Here is a 20,712-nt window from a genome sequence, read left to right as displayed (position 1 = left end):
CAGGGATCAACCCTACTCCCACTGCTGGGCTGCCAGGGAAGTTCAAATTGTTCACTTTAAATAAATGAATTTGGAGGGATGTTGAGTAAACCTCAATAAAGCTGCTAAAAAAAAAAAAGATGGCCCCCCAGACCCAGAGAGGTATCTGGAGCCCCCCTGGGTGGACCCTGAGTGTGTGATGATCCCCCATTGGCCTGCCTATGTCTCCTCGTCTGCAGAGTTGGACTTGACTGAGCGCCTGGACCGAACTGAACTGAAAGCAGAGTAAGGGCTTCCCAGGAGATGCAATGGTAAAAGAATCTGCCTGTCAATACAGGAGACGTAGGAGATGCGGGTTCTATCCCTGGGTTGGGAAGATCCCCTGGAGGAGGGAATGGCAACCCACTCCAGTATTCTTGCCTGGAGGATCCCCATGGACAGTGGAGCCTGGCAGGCTATCGTCCATGGGGTCACAAAAAGTTGGACACGACTGAGCATGCATGAAAGCAGGATAAGGGGCCTCCCTTTTGGGGTGACCCTGCCCTCCCCCCAGCCCCTCTTGCTGAGGACAGATCCCAGGGGAGTTAGGCAGGGGAGGGGTATTGCTGTTGGGGAATCAACTAATTGTGACATTCTCGGAAACGCAACCACAGCTCATCAGCCAGCAGGCTTGGGCAACATGAACTGACACGGATGCCAACTGAGATGAGGGGCTGGGCCAGGCTCCCCCCACCCGGCAACAGTCCCCGGGGTCATGGGCATCAGCGTCGGAACTCCACTCCCAGGTTCTCTGAGCAGAACAGGAACCCTGGAACTATGCCATGCCAGAGGCCTGAGCGGCAGTTCAGTCTCCACCAGCTCGGTAACAAGGGGCGTTAGCAGTGTAGACTGCTGGTTAGGTGCTCAGACCCTGGGCCCAGACAGACTGGGTCAAATCCCAGCTTGGCCACTAGGTAGCTTTTGACAGCCAGTGAGTTTAATCATTTCTCAGAGCCTCAATCTTTTTCATCCAAAAAATGACCAGGGACCTCTCTAGGGGTCCAGTGGCTAGGAACCTGCCTCCCAAAGCAGGTGACATGGGTTTGATTCCCGCTCTGGGAAGATCCCACATGCCGAAGGGCAACTAAGCCCATGCATCGCAACTACTGAAGCTCACGTGCCATAGAGCCCATGAGCCAAAACAAGAGAAGCCACCTCGATGAGAAGCCCATGCACCTCAACTAGAGGGAGCAGCCTCTGCTTGCCGCAACTGGAGAAAAGCCTGTGGGCAGCAGTAAAGACCCAGCACAGCCAAAAACAGAATAAATGAATGAATGATTTTTTTAAAAACATCACAACAAAAAATGGTCATACAGTGCCGGTGTGGTAGACTCTGGCGAGGATTAAAGCCATGGACCTAGAACCTTCTGTGACCCTCATCCTGCCTTCACTCTGATCTCCTCCTGATGGTCACTGCAGGATCCAGAAGGCAGGGCTGGCTGTGAGTGGACAGACAGGCCCGAATAATCTATTAGGCTATTGAGCAGGATGGTGGGCAGCTTTTCTTCTTAACCCAGAAACTCTCACAGAAGAGTTAGGAAAACCTAAACAGAATCCTTGGTGGAGCAGTCAGGTGATTCCTCAAATGGCTAAACCCAGAGTTACCCTATGACCCAGCAATTTCACCCCTAGATATGCACCCAAGAGAACTGGAAACTTACATCCACACGGAAACTTGTACACAAATGTCACTGCGGCCTTATTCATGAGCGCCAAAAGGCAGAAACCACCCAAAGGACCATCAACAGATGAACAAACAAAACGTAGTATATCCATGTAATGGAATATCATTCAGCTGTAAAAAAAGAATACTGATGCAGGCCAGGACATGGATGAACCTTGAAAACTGAAAGCAGCAAGATACAAAAGGCCACGTATTCCACAATTCCACTCATGTGAAAGTCCAGATAGGGAAATCCAGGGGACAGAAAGCAGATGGTGGTGTCTGGAGGTGGGGGGAGGAGGCTAGGAGGGCTGCTAGTTCATGGGTACCAGGTTTCTTTTTGAGATGTTGAAGATGTTCTAAAACTGATAGTGGTGATGGTTGTACATATCTGCAAATATACCAAAAGCCACTGAGTTGTACTTTTAAGTGGCTGAAGTGTATGTAAACTGTATTTGAATACAACTGTTAAAAAAAAAAAAAGAACCCTGGAGTTTGGACACTGAAGGACCTTTGAGACCACTGCGTCCAACTCTGTGCCCAGAGATGAAGGAAGTGAGGCTAGGAAGGGGAGAGATTTGCCCAGGGTCACTTGGGGCTTCCTGTTGCCTGGGGCCAGAAGGAAGGGGGTGGGTGTGTGGGGGGGCTTGACCTTCAAGGTCAAGGGCAGAGGGGTTCCAGGGGGACAGGATTGGTGGGTGCCTGTTGGTTGGAATATCTGGCAAGCTCTGTGCAGACCCCTAGCCCCCAGTCTCTGGTACTTCAAGCAGTCCAGGGTCTTCCATCTCTGCCAAGATGAAGGGCAGGAGGGAACCACGTGGACACCCTTGTGTAGACAGGGAGGCTGTGTCCCAAGTATGTCAAATGATCCCCTTATTTTAAGGGGTTTATGTGCTTAGTCGCTTAGTCGTATCCAACTCTTTGAAACCCCATAGACTGTAGCCCGCCAGTCTCCCCTGTCCATGGGATTTTCCCAGGCAGGAATACTGGAGCAGGTTGCCATTTCCTTCTTCACAGGATCTCCCCAAACCAGGGATTGAACCCAAGTGTCCTACAATGACAGGCAGATTCTTTACCATTAGCGGCACCTGGGAAAGGCTACTTTAAGGGAAGAGGGTGTGAAAGAGACTCGGAGGGGTGAAGGGGCTCACCTGGAAGGACACAGCCCAGAGTGGAAGCCGGTTTATGTGATCCGAGACCCCACAGATGGAAGGGGTGCCTTGCTTCCAGACTGGGGTGGGCAGGGGTAGGGGGAATTCTCCACTGAGAGGGCATACCAAGGAGCCAGTGTTGGGACAGTGAGTCACAGGAGTCCCTGAGTCCAGGCAGAGCCCTGACGTCTCCACCCTGCCCCAGGCCTTCCGTGGTCTCTGAAATGACCGGTGGGGTTAGGGCCGGGGAGCCACCCACCTCCCGTCCACTCCACCCAGAGGCTTCTCTCTGCCTCATTCTCCCCACGACCTGGGCGAGTGCCCAGGCTCACATCCCTTCCCACCCAGTGAGCCGCCCAGGCTTTGGAAGAGGGTCTCTGGGGTTGGACAGCTGCTCCCGGGTCTCCCCCAGCTCCTCAACGGCCCAAGGATACATGTCCCCCCCGGCCCACCAGCCCATTGGGATGATCCCGTAAACCCAGTCAGGTCACACATCAAGGCTGTGGCCAAGGGGTGAGAAAGAGCTGTGAGCTTGAAGGCCAAGATCCCATAAGTAGCTGCATCATGTTTAATGGGCCTAAATCTTTCTGGAGGTTCAGGGGGGCCCTGGGGTGGAGGAGGACCGCCGGTCACAAGGTGGAGACACGGCCTGGCCAATCCCCAGGGCGGGGAGAGGCCTCAGGACACACCAGAGTTGCCCTCGGCTCTGAATTTAAGAGCTCTGAGGGAGTTTCGAGAAACACTGGCACCTCTCAGATAGGCCTTCGCTGGCCCTCTAAGCGGTCCTTTCCCAGTCCTGGATCCATCATTAAACCAGGCCCACCAGGTCACACCACAGCTCTAGAGCCTTCAGTGGCTCCCTAGCACCCAGCACTGCGACACCCCTCATCGCCACTCCAGCCTTAGGGACTTGGTCCTGGACTCCATCCTCTGATGCCTCCCTGGTTTGCCACATGCTGTTCCCAACTGGCTTTCTTCTTCTCCACCCAGAAAGTTCTACTCAGTGGTCAAAACTCCAGCCCCATAGCAGTCATCTCTGACAGCCTTAGGGAACTTGATTCAGAAATGAAAGGCAACCTACAAACTTGAGAAAAACTATTCCTGACATTTGATAAAATGTTATTGTTCCTTATAATTTTAAGTGGAAAAAAATAAAGCATGTAATGGTGAACACAGCACCCTACTTTTTGTGTTGGACGAGAAGAAGTAAGAATATCTGTTGTTTGTAGTTTAGTTGCTAAGTCATGTCTGACTCTTTTGTGACCCCATGGGCTGTAGCCCGCCAGGCCCCTCAGTCCATGGGATTTCCCAAGCGAGAATATTGAAGTGGGCTGCCATTTCCTTCTCCAGGAATATCTGTATCTACCTATTATGTTCAGTTTTGCAAAAAGAAAGGAAAATGAACAGAAACTCATAAAAACAGTACCTCAAACCAGCTGAAAGGGAGCTGGTTGGGATTAGAGATGAGGGGTCCCAGATGGGAGTGGGCTTTTGAACTTTGTTCCATTCATATATTGTTTTATGCTCCAGAAATGAAATTAAAAAAGAAAACAAAAACACCCAAATGTGAAAACAAAATAGAAGCAAGTGAACCTACTCGTGTAACAAATTGATAACAGAACCACAATGAGAAAAGTGTTTCTCAGAACTTCTGAACACAGCGATCAGACTGTTATTTCCTCAGAGTGACACAGTGTAAGGATGAAAAGAAATGCAAAGGAATCTTAGCTAGCATCCAGTAATGTTTTTTTAAAAGCTGAAATGAAATTCAGAACACATAAAATTAACCATTTTAAAGGTTACAATTCAGTGACATTCAGCATTCACAATGTTGTATAACTATTGCTATTACAGTTCTAAAACATTTTTGTCACATCAAAATAAAACCCTCAAACCACTAGGCAGTCACTACTCATTCCCCTTCCCGCACCAATCTGCTTTTGTCCACTATTTTTAGAAATTCCCACTATTACAATTTTGAAACGATTCTACACATATTGTAGATAAAGCAAAAAGTAAAAACTGATATTAGAAGTCTAGATTTTCAGTGTAAGAGAAAAGAAGTACAAATATAACATAAAAACAGTTAGGATGAATAGGTATTTGTATACCCATGTCCACAGAGGCATTACTCTCAACAGTCAAGAGGTGGAAACAAACCAAATCTCCATCAATGGAGGAATGGATAAACAAAATGTGGTATAACCATACAATGGAATATTGTTCTGCCTTGAAAAGGGAGGAGATTCTGACATATGGTACAACAAGGATGAGACCTGAAAGATTATGTTAATTGAAAGAAACCAAACACAAAAGGACAAATACTACATGATTCCCCTTATATGAAGTACCTAGAACAGCCACATTCATAGAAAGAAGAATGGTGATTACCAGGTGCTGGGCAGAGAAGGTAATAGGGCGTTATTGTTTAATGGGTGTAGAATTTCACTTTAGGATGATGAAAAGTTCCGAGATGAGGGATGGTGGGTGATAGTTGCAAAAAATGGTTAAGACGGTAAATTTTGTTATAAGGCAAGTCACACGGGACTTGCCTGGTGGTCCAGTGGCTAACACTGCACGCCTCCTATAAAGGGGACCAGGGTTTGATTCCTGGTCAGGGAACTAGATCTCATGTATCACAACTAAAAGATCCTGAGTGCTGTAAGATCCAGCACAGCCAAATAAACATTTTATCACAATAAAAAACTAATGAAGAAAACACTCTTTTGGATATGTGAAATCTGAATCAGAAATATCAACACACATTCAGGTACCTGGCTTCCCTAGTAGCACAGACGGTAAAGCTTCCGCCTGCAATGCATGTGACCTGGGTTTGATCCCTGGGTTGGGAAGATCCCCTGGAGAAGGAAATGGCAACCCAAGCCAGTATTCCTGCCTGGAGAATTCCATGGACAGAGTAGCCTGGCGGGCTATAGCCCACGGGGTCAGAAAGAGTCGGACACGACTGAGCGACTAACTTACACACATTCATGTATCGATATGCATACATGCTGAAGCTGAAGCTCCAATACTTTGACCACCTGATGCGAAGGGCCAACTCGTTGGAAAAGAGCCTGGTGCTTGGAAAGATTGAAGGCAGGAGGAGAAGAGGGCAACAGAGGATGTTGGTTGGATGGCATTATCAACTCAATGGACATAACTTTGAGCAAACTCCCAGAGATAATGAAGGACAGGGAAGCCTGGCGTGCTGTAGTTCATGGGGTCACAGAGAGTCAGACACAACTGAGCGACTGAACAACAACAAATGTGTACATGATTTTCATATACAAATATATTTTCTGAAATGGTCTAGGAACACTGACATCCCAGTAGCACTGAACACACCTAATACTCAGGTCGTGGTTTCTAAACATCGTTTCTTCTTAACTGAGGCTTTTTGGAGAAATGGCTGATTCCAAGTGGCCTTATGATATCTTGTACCAAAAAGCAAGAAAAAGACAAAAAGAATCATGCCAAAGGTCACAAAAGCCAGCTTGAAGGGACTCCCCTTGGCTAAACTTAGACTTCTGAACTTTGAGATGAACACTGACTATAATGAATGGCAAGGTATTCAATAAATAAATATCTCTATGTCCACACTGATACCGTGTGTATCCTCGTCATTCACAGATTCAGTATTTGCAAGTTTGTCTGCTCGCTCAACTTTATTTGTAATCCTCAAATTAACACTCACTCACCCAGCAACAGTCACAGTCATTCTTGGACATGTACCAAGTGGTTAAAAAAAAAAAAAGATTCATTTGACATGGATTTTCACAGGTGAGGCTGAACAAGGCAACACCTGCCTACTTGTTTCAGTTCTCAGACCATAAACAAAAGTCCTTTTTGTGGTCTGAGAGCCAGGGTATTCCCCCCCCACCTTGCATTTTTGTGGTTTTTCTCGGTGATTTTGCTGCTAAAAATGGCCACAGGCATAGTAAAGTGCTGTGTAATGCTCCTAAGCCCAAGAAGAGTCTAAGATGTGTGTTGCAGAGAAAATGTGCATGAGATAAGCTTCATCCAGGCATGAGTTTCAGCACTGTTGGCCATGAGCTTGATGTTAGTGAATCAACAACACATATTGAATAAAAAGACTTTAAACAGAAATGCACATAAAACAAAGTTACATAGTGATAGACTGACCAAAAGATTGTGACCCAAGACTCTCAGGAAGCTAACCCTGTATTTCCTCTAAAAGCAATGGTTCAGGGTTTGAGGTGACCCCACAGAACCTAACTACCACGAATGATGGAAATTGACTGCACTTGACAAAATAAAAGTGGGGGGAAAGCTCCTCCCATAGAAGAATACCAGGCTTCCCAGGTGGTGCAGTGGTAAAGAATCCGCCTGCCAATGCAGGAGATGGGAGATGTTAAGAGACACAGGAGACACAAGTTCGATCCCTGGGTTGGGAAGCTCCCCTGGAGTAGTAAATGGCAACCCACACCAGTATTCTTGCCTGGAAAATCCTATGGACAGGAGAGCCTGGTGGGCTACAGTCTATAGGGTCCTAAAGAGTCCGACACGACTAAGCACGCATGCAAGCGAGCAAATAGAAGAACACTAGCTAAAAACATAGAAGGAAAGAGAAAAATAAGCTTTGCAGACTCCAATGTGGTAACCAATTCATAATCAGGCAAGGATCTCTGCTGGCTGTGGAAGCCCTGGGTGAAAGGCTATCTGGGGACAGCATACTCTCCCAGCGCCAAGATATCATCACCCCATGGGCTGCTTATTGCACAAGGGACAATAGAGTGTAAAGTGGGGAAAGCAAGCAGGCAACACCAACATTAAGAAATAAACTCAGCATCACTGAGTGATATATAAACAGCTGGTATGAGTTGCCCATTGTGATGCAATGAAACGTCACCCATGGGGTATTCTTGCTTAACCAGCTGCATCAGAAACTAGTTAAGCCTCAAGGCTTAAGCCTTCCAGGTGACAGGACATACAGGAGACAGAGGAGCATGAAGCCCCTCAGGATCACATCATTAGACAATGTGAATTTGAGAGCATCTATAATGTGATGATGATGGGATTCCCTGGTGGCTCAGATGGTAAAGAATCTGCCTGCAAGGCAGGAGACGTGAGTTCAATCCCTGGCTGGGGAAGATCCCCCGGAAAAGGGAATGGCTACCCATTCCAGGATTCTTTCCTGGAGAATTCCATGGACAGAGGAGCCTGGTGGGCTACAGTCCATAGGGTTGCAATGAGTCAGACATGACTGAAGCAACTAGCACTTTCATTAGATGAAAGATCTAGATTCTTCTAAAAGTCAAAGTCATGGGGGAAAGAAAGATGGCAGGATGAAAATAAGAGTAAAAGACTGAAAGACCACCCGGAGTAGGAAATGGCAACTCACTCCAGTATTCTTGCCTGGAAATTTCCATGGACAGAGGAGCCTGGAGGGCTGCAGTCGAGAAGACTGAAAAGACATAACCAAATGTGAGGTGTGAACCGGGTGGGATAGGATCCTGGTTTTAAAAAAGCAGCTATGAAAGGACTTCCCTGGCGGTGCAGTGGTTACGAATCTGCCTTGCAACGCAGGGGACACGAGTTTGATCCCTGGTTCTGGAACTGGGATCTCACATGCTGCACAACAACAGGGTCCATGCACCGTACCTGCTGAGCCTGTGTGCTCTGGAGCCCGAAAACCACAAGCAGAGAAGCCCCCACGCGCTGCAACAAAAGACCCCTCATGGTGCATCGAGGATCCTGCAAGCCGCAGCTGAGAACCAATGCAACCAAAAATAATTTTTTTAAAAAAGCAGCTATAAAATATATTTTTATAGATTGAGACAACTGAGAATATCTGACTGTAGACTGGATACTGGAAGCTATTGAAATTCTGCTAATTTTCTTGGACATAATAATGTATTCATCTCTCATAGTACAGTTCATTTTGCATCCAGCCAGGCCTGGGTCCAACTTCTGGGCAAAACATACCAGTTAGCAATTACTCCCACTCTTTGCTAGGCCCCTGAGGGGTGCTGTTTACACAGGGTGCAATTGCCCAGGTGTGCATCCTTCTTGCTGGCTGTGTGACCTCGGGCAATTTACTGAACCTCTCTGGACCTTATCTGTAACATGGCAGAAAGAACAGTACCCAACTCACATGACCATTTGAGGATTAAATTAAATAAAACCCTCTGGCTCAGCTGGTAAAAAATCAGCCTGCCATGTGGGAGACCTGGGTTCGATCCCTGGGTTGGGAAGATCCCCTGGAGAAGGGAAAGGCTGCCCACTCCAGTATTCTGGCCTGGAGAATCCCATGGATTGTACAGTCCATGGGGTGGCAAAGAGTCGGACACGACTGAGCGACTTTCAGTTTCACTTCATTTTCTCTTGAAGGGCTTAGTTCAGACTGGCACAAAACAAGTTCTCAACAATGTTATAGATTTTCAGCTGTAGAAAGAGCAGCTCATCTTTCCAGAGGCTGCTTCGAGCCAATGACCGAGCACAGCGATGCTACTAAGACATGTCTCTTCCTGAGAGAGATTTTATGTATATTACTTATTTATGGACATACACACATACACACACACACACAGATCTTCCTCGACTTACCATGGGATTACATCCCCAAATACCCATCATAAATTGAAAATATAAATGGAAAACGTACTTAATAAACCTGATCTTCCAAACATCAGAGTTGAGGCTTACCCACCTTGAATATGCTCAGAATACTTACATTAGCCCACGGCTGGGCAAAAGCATCTAACGGAGCCCACTTTACAGTCAAGTTGAGTAACTCACATAATGTATTGAATACACACTGAACGTGAAGTACAGAATAGCAGTAAGGGCATTCATTGGTCTTTTACCCTTGTGATCACATGGCCGCCACTGCCCAGCATCACAAGGCAGGAGCATATTATGTATTGCTCGTCCAGGAAAAGATCAAAATTCAAAATTTGAAGTTGGGTCTTTACTTAAGGCACAGCGCTTTCACACTGTTTAAAGCAAAAAAAAATGTCAACTTCCCTGGGGGTCCCGTGGTTAGGAAATCTCCTGCCAATGCGGGTACGCGGGTTCAACCCCTGCTGCAGGAAGATCCCACATGCTGAGTGGCTACTGAGCCTGCCCTCTTGAGTCTGGGTTCCATAACAAGGGAAGCCACAGCCATGAGAAGTGAGAAGTCTGTGCACAACTAGAGAGTAGCCCCCGCTTGCCACAACTAGAGAAAGCCCATACACAGCAGCAAAGATCTAGAGCAGCCAAAAATAAAACTTTTTTTTAAAGTAAAAAATTTAAGTTGAACCATCATTAAGTAGAACAACTGTATATTGGAGACTGTCTGTCTGAGAATATATACACCCACATACATATAATTAACAGGTGGGACATTTCACCTTGAATTTTAGAGGCCAACTCATGCACCTCTGAGCAAGTTCAGGGAGGTGGGTCTTGTCTCCGTCCAATTTGCAGATGAGAAAGCTGTGTGCCCACAACACACAGGGCTGGGGTCCCAGTCAGGGCCCTTCCCATGGCCCCTCATCTCTCTCCTGCTGGACTTGTCATATGAACTAGGGGCGGGGAGGGAAATTAGGGCTGCCCAGACTCCCTGGGTCATGTATGGATGTGAGAGTTGGACTGTGAAGAAAGCTGAGTGCCGAAAAATTGATGCTTTTGAACTGTGGTATTGGAGAAGACTCTGGAGAGTCCCTTGGACTGCAAGGAGATCCAACCAGTCCATCCTAAAGGAGATCAGTCCTGGGTGTTCATTGCAAGGACTGATGCTGAAGCTGAAACTCCAGTCCTTTGGCCACCTCATGCGAAGAGTTGACTCATTGGAAAAGACCCTGATGCTGGGAGGGATTGGGGGCAGGAGGAGAAGGGGACAACAGAGGATGAGATGGCTGGATGGCATCACTGACTCGATGGACATGAGTTTGAGTAAACTCCGGGAGTTGGTGATGGACAGGGAGGCCTGGCATGCTGCGATTCACGGGGTCACAAAGAGTTGGACACGACTGAGCGAATGAACTGAACTGAGACTCCCTGCGGGACAGAGACGAAGAAAGGGCCCTGGTCTGCCGAATACCTCTTTTGTTTGTTGCCAGTTTCTCACTAAAGAAGACACATGAGACTGGGCACGGCCCTGCGGGGGGGGGGGTCACCGTTCTGTAAAGGCTTTTCTACCCCCTGCTGGACACAGAGTGACACGTGGGTGTTGCCACCAAGGAGACCACAGTCCAATATGTCCATAAATCCTTGTGTGTCGGGGGCTTGTGAAGCCAACCAAGAACACGTTTTCACTGAAAGGAGAGCATTGTAGCCATTTCTAGCGAGCTACCTGGGAGGAGACCAGGCTTCAGGTGAGTCACGGCGGGGAGGCGTCTATTAGTCACCCTGCTGTTGCTGTTCTGTGCTCAGTCGTGTCTGACTCTGAGACCCCACGCACTGAAGCCCGCCAGGCTCCTCCGTCCATGGGATTGATTCTCCAGGCAAGAATACTGGGGTGGGCTGCCGTTTCCTTCTCCAGGGGATCTTTCCCACCCGGGGACTGAACCCAAGTCTCTTGTGCCTCCTGCGTGGCAGGTGGATTCTTTACCACTGCACCACTTGGAAAGCCCCTGTCAGTCACTGGAGGGCAAATAAGGGGAGCCAGGGGGTGTAGGGAGGTATCTTAAGAGAACAGGGTTCAGCAAACTATGGCCTCCAGGGCAACACTGGCTCGCTTCCTGCTTTTATAAATAAAGCTTTATAGGCACAGAGCCACACCCATTCATTTACATACTGCCTACTGCAAGCCCCTCCCACTTTCTCGTATCAGACTCTCTGTGCCAAGTAGCATCCAGGGCACCGTCTCCCCCTCCGGTCATGACCAGGCTCCCTCCCAATCTGCCTGCCCACGGGTCCCTTAGTGACCTGTATAGACAGCGCTGGCAGCTGCTCCCTACCAGCTTTTTGTAGCTATTTATGCAGCAAAAGCTCAATGAAATGTCTTTTTCCCTTCAAAAATAACAAGCAGAGCTGAATTGCTGTGACAGAGACTGGACGGCCCACGAAGAAGTTGCAGGAGTTCCAGGCTCTGTCAGTTTCGCTCTCTGCCGCTGCCTCCCGAGCACCTACCCCAGCGTGGAGGGCTAGCAAGTGACATGAAGCTGCCTCTAACATCACCTTCTAGTTCTGTTACCGTGAGCTCTTTCCAAGCACTTCTGCAAAGCATCCAACCTTTGATGGAACAGATGACAAGGAGGGGCCCCCCGATGTGGCCCTCAGCCCCCTCTAGCCTGCCTGTCCCTGGTGTGGCTGATCTCCTGCCCTGCCCTTGGCGGCCTGGGGCTGCCCTGCAAGCCCAGCCAGGCCTGTGAATCATCAAGGGCTGACTCACTCACTGTCTAAAAATATATATTGTCTCATGTTGGCGGGTGTTGCTTTGATCACTGTTTGCACTCATTCCGGTCATTTTCTGCTCAAGTCAGAGCCCTGTGCGGGCAAGGTCTGGTTTTTCACCACTCCGGGTCCCCATGTTCCAGTTCTGTCCACTGCCTGAAAAGCATCTGGAAGGAAGCGCTTGGATGTTTTGTACAGACTGCCCACTGCTTCTCATTTACTGTGTGACCCTGGGCAAATCACCCAACCACTCTGAGCTCTCAATTTCCATCATCTGTTGCCAGGACGAAACGAGCCAAGGAGGCTCTGCCGATGCCGCGATGCTTCTTCCTACCTGAGTAAGGGGCGGGGTGGTGGCGATCTACCTACTGACCCCTGGGCTTTTCTCTGCCAGTGATACCATCTGACATCATCTCAACATCCAAGAAAATCGGGAAGCTGAGCCGATGCCGAGTTCTGGATCTCGGTGCCAAGCGCCGGGGAAGCTCCAGTTACAGAAAACAAGTGGAAACCACAGGCCCTGGGCTGAACGTGGAACTAATTTGGGAAGCAGTGAGGAACAGCAGAACACAGCCCGGAGGCTGATCTACCCCGAGCCAGGCCACTGTCCAGGTGGGACATCTGGGGCCCCATGGAAATCTCCAGCTCCTGCTTCTTTCTGCAGAGGGCTGGGGGCCAGGACGGGGACCCACCTCAGGATGGCTGGGTGGAGATTCAGAGCATGGGCCTTGGAGGTTGGAGCGACTACAGTCGGATCCTCCTTCCTCACTCCATACTGTGTGACCTGGGGGCTGTGGCCTCACCTCTCTGAGCCTCGACTGTCACATCTGTGAAGTATGGGAACTAGGAATGCCTTTCTCACTGGGTTGCTACACAGAAGGTTTAGCACTGTGCCCAGCACCAATCAAACCCTCAGGAAGTCAAAAACGTGGAAACAGGACTTGGGAGATGGGGGATACGGGAATGAAGACTGGTAAGGTCCTTGTTCATGAATTCATTCAACACACACTTATGGAGCATCTCCTCTATGCCAGCTACCATAGGGAACAAGAAAGACCCAGCCTTGCCCCCAAAAGAAAGCGAGCAAATAATATGTAACTGTAATAATCTTATGAAGAAAAAGAACAGGGTTCTTGGATGGAGAATAATGGTGGGGGGCTTAGGGGAAGACTGAAAAATTGGCATCTGAGTGAAGGTCTGAAGTGTGAAGCAGATGTAGCAAAAGGAAGATTGGAGGAGGGGGCTCTAGGCAGTGGAAGAGCATTACAGCGGCCCAGAGGCAGGAGAGAACTGAGGGGCGAGGGGTCAGGGGGTTAGAGATTCAGCAGGGTCAGCCACAGTCAGGATTTTGGATTTTATTCCAGCCGTCCAGGGAGTGGTGCTGGGGGCAGGCAGCGTTGTGAATGCTCCCTCTTGGGGGAGGCGCTGAGTTCTCTGGAGCGCAGGGCTGGTTCAGTGCCCCCCTGCCCCCTGCAGGCAGCATGCCCTTGAGCCCAGATGCAGCAACTGCCATGCCATCCCCTAAAGGCTAGGGAGATGCCCACAATCCACTTGGGGGCCTCTGCAGGCCAAAGACCAACAATGGGATGGGAGGGGTCAGCTCAAGACGGTGGACTTGAGGAAAATTAGGGACAGTCCCTCCTACAAAGGATGAAACAGACACAGAGGGGAGAAGTGACTTGCCCAGGGTCACATGATGTGCTAGTCCCATTCTTATATACATCCGTCTAGAAATGATTTGCTGAGCCCCTACAAGATGGCATGTCCTGTGATGAGCACAAGGAATAGGAGGGTACATAGTAAGACTCGGTCCTTGTCTAAGGTTCCCCACACGCCCCAGACAAGGATATTGAAACTGACATCTGTAGCCAAACCCAGAGAAGACTGCTCCCCAAATCCTCCACCTCCTAGTTCAGTTCCGGTTTTGCCGTCTGGCCCTCCCCCAGGCCTGCTGATTGGGGGGTTTGTTTGGGAGCAAACTGTTCACATTCTTCCCTCCCCCCCGAGTGGTACACACACCACCCAGTCCTCCTGCCTTATCTTCAGGATCTTGTCTCAGACGGGCCATTCGAGTCAAGGAGATGGTGCCTCTTGGACAGATGGAAAGACAGATCAAAAAAGTGAGCCTGTCAAGAAAAAGTCTACAAAGAATAAATCCTCGAGAGGGTGTGGAGAAAAGGGAACCCTCCTACACTGTTGATGGGAATGGAAACTGGTGCAGCCACTGTGGAACACAGTGTGGAGGTTTCTGAAAACCCTAGAGTTGCCGTGTGATCCAGGAATCCCACTCCTGGGCATATAAACAGAGAAACTCTAACTGGGAAAGATACACACATCCTAATGTCCACACAGCACTAGTCACAACAGCCAAGACATGGAAGCAAACTAAATGTCCACTGAAGGATGAATGGATAAAGAAGATGTGGTGTGTGTGTTTATACACACACACACACACACACACACACATATACATACACTGGAATATTACTCAGCCATAAAAAAGAATGAAGTGTCATTTGTGGGAATATGGATGGATGCAGAGATCATCATACTAGGTGAAGTCAGACATAGACAAATACCATGATATCACTTGTGTGTGGAATGTAAAATGTGATACAAGCGAACTTCTTTGCAAAACAGAAACAGACTCACAAACAGAAAATCTTATGGTTACCTGAGGGAAGAAGGGGAGGGGTGAATTAGGAGTTTGGGATTAGCACATATAAACTACCATATATAAAACAAACAAGGTCCGACTATATACTGATAGCAGAGGGAGCTATGTTCAATATCCTGTAATAACTCATAATGGAAAAAATATATATTATACATATATAAATCTGAATCACTTTGCTGTAGACCAGAAACTAACACAACACTGTAAATCAACTATACTTCGATAAAATTAAATTTAAAAAAAGCGAGCCTCTTGCATTCATCCACCTCACTCCACTTCTCTACGAGGGCTGTCCTACTGGGCCGGCAGGAGCCTGGCCCACCCCCAGCCCTCTAGACACGGGGGCAGGCCCTGTCTCTCAAGCAGCTAAGCAGCTGCCTTCTGAGCTGACCTGGGAGGGTGATGTCAACTCTGCCCTTGGAAGGGGGTTCCAGAAGGAGGGGCACTTAAGGCACAAGTGGAGGGGAGGGGGGCGTGGGCAGGTGGTGAGAAGCCAGGCTGTCTGTCTCCCAAAGGCTCTGTGAGCCAGGCAGCAGCAGGCAGGGCGGGTGCATCAGAACCCTTGTTCCCAGACGTCTGTCTCAGCTGCCAGGCCCCGGCCAGGCAGGTCAGCACTGGCCCTGGGTGCACAACAGGGATTCCAGCACGGGCAGCGCACACCTGAGCCATCCCCTCCTCCTCCCCGCTTGCTGGTGTTCAGTCACTAAGTCTCTGACTCTCTGCGATCCCACGCACTGCAGCATATCAGGCCTCCCCTGTCCTTCACCATCTCCCAGAGTTTGCTCAAGATCACGTCCATTGAGTCAGTGATGCCATCCCACCATCTCATCCTCTGTTACCCGCTTCTCCTCCTGCCCTTAATTTTTCCCAGCCATCAGGGTCTTTTCCAATGAGTCAGCTCTTCACAGCAGGTGGCCAAAATATTGGACCTTCAGCAGCAGTCCTTCCGATGAAGATTCAGGGTTGATTTCCTTTAGGACGGACTGGTTTGATCTCCTCTCCCTCCACTCCCCACCCCTAGCAAAACAGGAGCTCCCCAGCTCCCCGTGTCACTGTTCCTCCCAGAGTCCAGGGTCCAAGTTCAGGGGCGACAGGAAGTCATGGAGATGATCATCCATCCCAAGTTTGTCTGGTACCTGGGGATTTGTGGAACATGGGCATTTCAGTGCTAAAACCAGAACAGTCCTGGACAACCCAGGGCCTTATGGTCACCCTAGCAATTGCTTACTCAGTGAGATTTGAGGGTATCCAGAAAGTCCCCGCTTCCCAGACCATCTCAGCTTCCTTATTCATCTATGGCAGGCACCTAGAATTCCACTATTACAGAAGAAAATCTCTTAAAGATGCTCAACATACTGGCAACCAGAAAAGGCAAACTGAAATAACGAGATGCGATTTTTTTTTTCCCTCAAAGATTGGCCCAAATGAAAATATTTGTTAACAATGAGTCTGACCTTGGTGCTGGGAAATGATCTTTCAATGCTAACTAGTACAGAGCTTCAGGAGGGTGGCAGGGAGGGGGTGGCTAGTATGCACTGCTGTGGCCCAGCAACCCTGCTTCCGGGGGCATCCCTGGAAGAACATTTGCCCAAGGGCCACAGGAAAGGATGCTGGTCGGGAATGAGATCCTGACACAGACTATGACGAGGATAAAGCTTGAAAACGTGATGCGAAGTGAAAGCAGCCCGACTCATGGAACACATCGCATAACTCCATTTCTATGAAATACCCAGAACGGGTCCATCCAGAGAGACAGAAAACAGGTAGTGGTTGCCAGGGCCTTGGGGAGTTTAATGGGTACAGGGTTTTTTTTTGGGGGGCGGGGCAGTGATTAAAAAAAAAGTAGCTGAACTGTTCACTTTCAAATAGCTAATTTTGTTGTGTGAATTTCCAAAAAAGTGTCTCGTCAATAATATTGAGACCCACCCAGTGCTCTGTGACAATGGGGTGGGATGGAGGTTCAAGAGGGAGGGGACATATGTATACTTACAGCTGATTCCTGCTGTTGTATGGCAGAAACTAACACAACCTTGCAAAGCAATTCTCCTCCAATTAAAAGTTTTAAAAAAAAATTACTGACACCCAGGAGCCACCTGACTGTCACTCAGGGGGCACCCCGGGCCCCTGGCACAGCCACCAAGAGAGGGAGGCAGGGAGGGGAAGTGGGAAGACCTCCAATCTAACCTGCACTGTGGCCGAGTTTCCACATGCACATGTCCAAGGCCTGGGTTTGTGGGGCAGCTTCAGAGCAGGTCCTCAGGGTGGGGTGTTCATGCCTGACCCCCTGGGGCCTGGCTACCTCCGTCTCTCCTTATTCCACACTCAGCCTGGGCCCGACAGTCCAGCCCCCGCCCACCAGGCTGGTGGGTTCTTAGAGCCCATGACTGCAGAGATAGCCAAAGAGGACTCTCCATCTAAAGATTTAGTAAAATCTTTAGTAAAAGGACATAGTGTTCTCCCCACCTCAAAATAAATAAGAAATAAAAGAAATGGGGACAGGAAGAAAAGAGAAATAAAACAGGACAAATGCAATGATGTTGAAACTGGGCACACTGCAGTCTGTTGTGTTATTCTCCCTACTTTGTAAACGGTGAAAATTCTTCTAATAAAAAGTAAAAACCATGTGCCCCAAACAGGCCGAATTGATGAATGCTTAGAGGAATGGATTTTGTTGTTGTTCAGTCGCTCAATCATGTCTGATTCTTTGCGACCCCATGGACTGCAGCACACCAGGCTTCCCTGTCCTTCACTAGCTCCCAGAGTTTGCTCAAACTCAAATCCATTGAGTCCATGATGATGCCATCCAACCAGAGGAATGGATAGATGTGTGATAAATCAGGTTTGGTAAACTACTAACAAAACAATGTTATGACAATACATTTACATGCAAATGTAATACAACGTTTTTTTGTAAAGCAATACAAATGTTATAGCAATATATTTGAGATGTTTCATAATGAAAAGTTAGGGGGAAAGTAGCAACATAAGTAAAAATACAAAACCTTTAACAAAAGCCCTCATTTCCTACAGAACATCTTTCAGAGCTTAACCGGCATCAGACTGTCGCCTCACCTGCCTCCGACTGTCACCTCTCTGAGCCTCGTGTCCGGGACATGTAGGGAAATGACACCCCCCACCCACCCCCATCCTCACTAGGAAGCAGAAAAGCCAGCACCCCACCCCAGGCCCAGCACACAGTAGGCCTTCAGGAGAAAGCTGCCTCCAGTCCTCAAAGGTTCAGAGCCACTTCAGTAACTCTCAGATTCTGGGGGAACACTGGCCACCTAGCTTTTCCTGGGGGCTGGTAGGGTTCCTGCCTGTTTCTTCCAGGTTCAGCTCCATCAGTCCTTCCTTCGCTGGTCCAGAAAGTTCTCTGCGGACCAGACCCTGAGCTGGATGCCAGGCCCCCAACATAGACTCTAACAGATCCTTGCTTTTCAGGGACCCCCCCCCGTCCAGAGATAAACGAGGTCCAATCCAATAGAATAAGCACACCAGGGGAACGGAACCCAGGACCCAGAGCAGCAAAGCCTGAGAAAGCTGGTTAAAAAGCAGGGTTCCGTGGGCAGGCCTTTGGGGTGCAGGCTTCCCACTAGGTCCAAAGGAGCCAGGGCCTCAGTGCAGGGCAGACCTGAAGTTGGGAGGCTAGGCTTCTCCTGGGTTCAGTGGCCCTTTCCACCTCCGCAGGGAGCCAGCATGAGCCCCCAGCCCTAGGAAGGCAGGATTCCCCCCTCCCCACCGTCCAATTCCAGTGGGTCTGCAGCAGCTACAGAGAAAAGTAAAGAGACACAGATGCTCCCTTCAGGGAAGAACGTGGGCAGGAAAGGAAGCACTAATCATCTCCCCCTCCTCTCCTAGTCAGGCTGGGCCGAGATTCATCACCTCCGAGAGCCCCCACCCCCCCACCCCCGTCTAGAGATCCGACTCCACACTCCCCCATTTAAACGGCCTCCAACACATCTGCGTTCTCCTGAGTGAGCCCACCCGGAGTTACGCTCGGGGTCTCGGTTCACTGCTGTGGGAGGGAGGCCCCATCACAAGTCCCCACTGGGTAGGGGGGTCACCCAGAGCCGGTCCCCAGCCACCAAGGTCAATAATTATGGCCACCCACACTGTGGGCCCTTCACACACACCTTCTCATGGACGCTCTGCCATGCGCTGAGCGAGGAAAAGCATGTTCTCCATTCCGCGGAGCAGGAAACGGAGGGTCAGAGAGATTCGATCCTTTACCTGACGCACCACAACTAGAGAAACCCATGGACCTCAGCGAGACCCAGCGCAGCGAAAACAAACAAACAAACAAAACTTTGCCTGAAACAAACAACTCAGGGAGTAGACGGCTGAGCCAGCACTCAGCAAATAACAACACAACACTTACAACAGGAAGAGTAGCTCCCGCGTGCTCCCATCGCTGCTGCAACAGTTCAGCTCGGTTCAGTCGCTCAGTCGTGTCCGAGTCTTTGCGACCCCATGGACTGCAGCAGGCCAGGACTCCCTGTCCATCACCAACTCCTGGAGCTTACTCAAACTCATGTCCATTGAGTCCATGATGCCGTCCAACCATCTCATCCTTGGTGGTTCCCTTCTCCTTTTACCTTCAATCATTCTCAGCAACAGGGTCTTTTCCAATGAGTCATTTCATCGCCAAAGTATTCAGGTGGCCAAGTATTGAAGCTTCAGCATCAGTCCTTTCAATGAATATTCAGGACTGATTTCCTCTAGGATGGAGGTGGTTGGATCTCCTTGCAGTCCAAGGGACTCTCAAGAGTCTTCTCCAACACCACAGTTCAAAAGCATCAATTCTTTGGCGCTCAGCTTTCTTTATAGTCCAACTCTCGCATCCATACATGACTAATGGAAAAACCAAAGCTTTGACTAGATGGACCTTTGTTGGCAAAGTAATGTCTCTGCTTTTTAATATGCTGTCTAGGTTGGTCGTAGTTTTTCTTCCAAGGAGCAAGCATCTTTTAATTTCATGGCTGCAGTCACCATCTGCAGTGATTTTGGAGCCCCCCAAAATAAAGCCTCTCACTGTTTCCGTTGTTTCCCCATCTATTTGCCAAGAAGAGATGAGACCAGATGCCACGATCTTAGTTTTCTGAAGGTTGAGTTTTAAGCCAGCTTTATGCAACCCAGGTGTACGTCCTCATCTAGAGACCCTTCACCAAGTCCACCCCTTTGACAGGGTAATTGACACAGCCACAGGTTCTGGGAATTAGGACGGTAATCAACCTACTGCAGGAGAGATCTATTGAGCACATGCTAAGTGGCCCTGTGTTTGGCATTTTTTAAATGTTGTACTTATTTACTCTTGGCTGTGCTGGGCCTTCGTGGCTGCACGTGGACTTTCTCTAGTTGCAGTGAGCGGGGCTACTCTCTAGTTGCAGGGTTCGGGCTGCTCATTGTGGTGGCTTCTCTTGTTGCAGAGCACAAGTCCAGGAGCACAGGTTTCAGTAATTGTGTCTCTCGGGCTCAAGAACGCAGGCTCAGTAGCTGTGGGGCACGGGTTTAGTTGCCCCGAGGCACGTGGGATCTTCCCGGACCAGGGATTGAACCTGTGTCCCCTGCATTGGCAGGTGGATTCTCAACCATTGGGCCAAGTCCTGTGCTTAGCATTTTATGTGCATCGGTTTAGTGCGGCATGCCTCACACTTTAACAGGCACACGGATCCCCAGGGAATCTTGTTAAACTGCAGACTCTAGCCCAGGAGCTCTAGAGTTCCAACAGGCACCCAGGTGGGGCTGATGCTGTCATCCAGAGATCGCCTTGTCAACAGCAAGATTCTAGAAGAGGGGCCGACAAACTTACTCCATAAAGGACCTGAGAATAACCATTTTCAGCTTGGCAGGCCCTGTAGTGT

At 49.1% G+C, this 20,712-nt stretch overlaps 1 long non-coding RNA gene across 1 annotated transcript; it reads left to right on the top strand.

Moving 5' to 3' along the window:
* Positions 1-1,985: 1,985 nt before the first annotated feature.
* On the top strand, positions 1,986-14,980 carry LOC122433606. Its single transcript, XR_006267129.1, has 3 exons — positions 1,986-1,998; positions 2,589-2,590; positions 14,309-14,980. It is a non-coding gene; the product is annotated as an uncharacterized LOC122433606 (long non-coding RNA).
* Positions 14,981-20,712: the final 5,732 nt, after the last annotated feature.

Source organism: Cervus canadensis, chromosome 32 (genome assembly GCF_019320065.1).
Source record: "Cervus canadensis isolate Bull #8, Minnesota chromosome 32, ASM1932006v1, whole genome shotgun sequence".
Lineage (NCBI taxonomy): Eukaryota > Metazoa > Chordata > Mammalia > Artiodactyla > Cervidae > Cervus > Cervus canadensis.
This window is presented reverse-complemented; position numbering and strand designations above follow the sequence as displayed.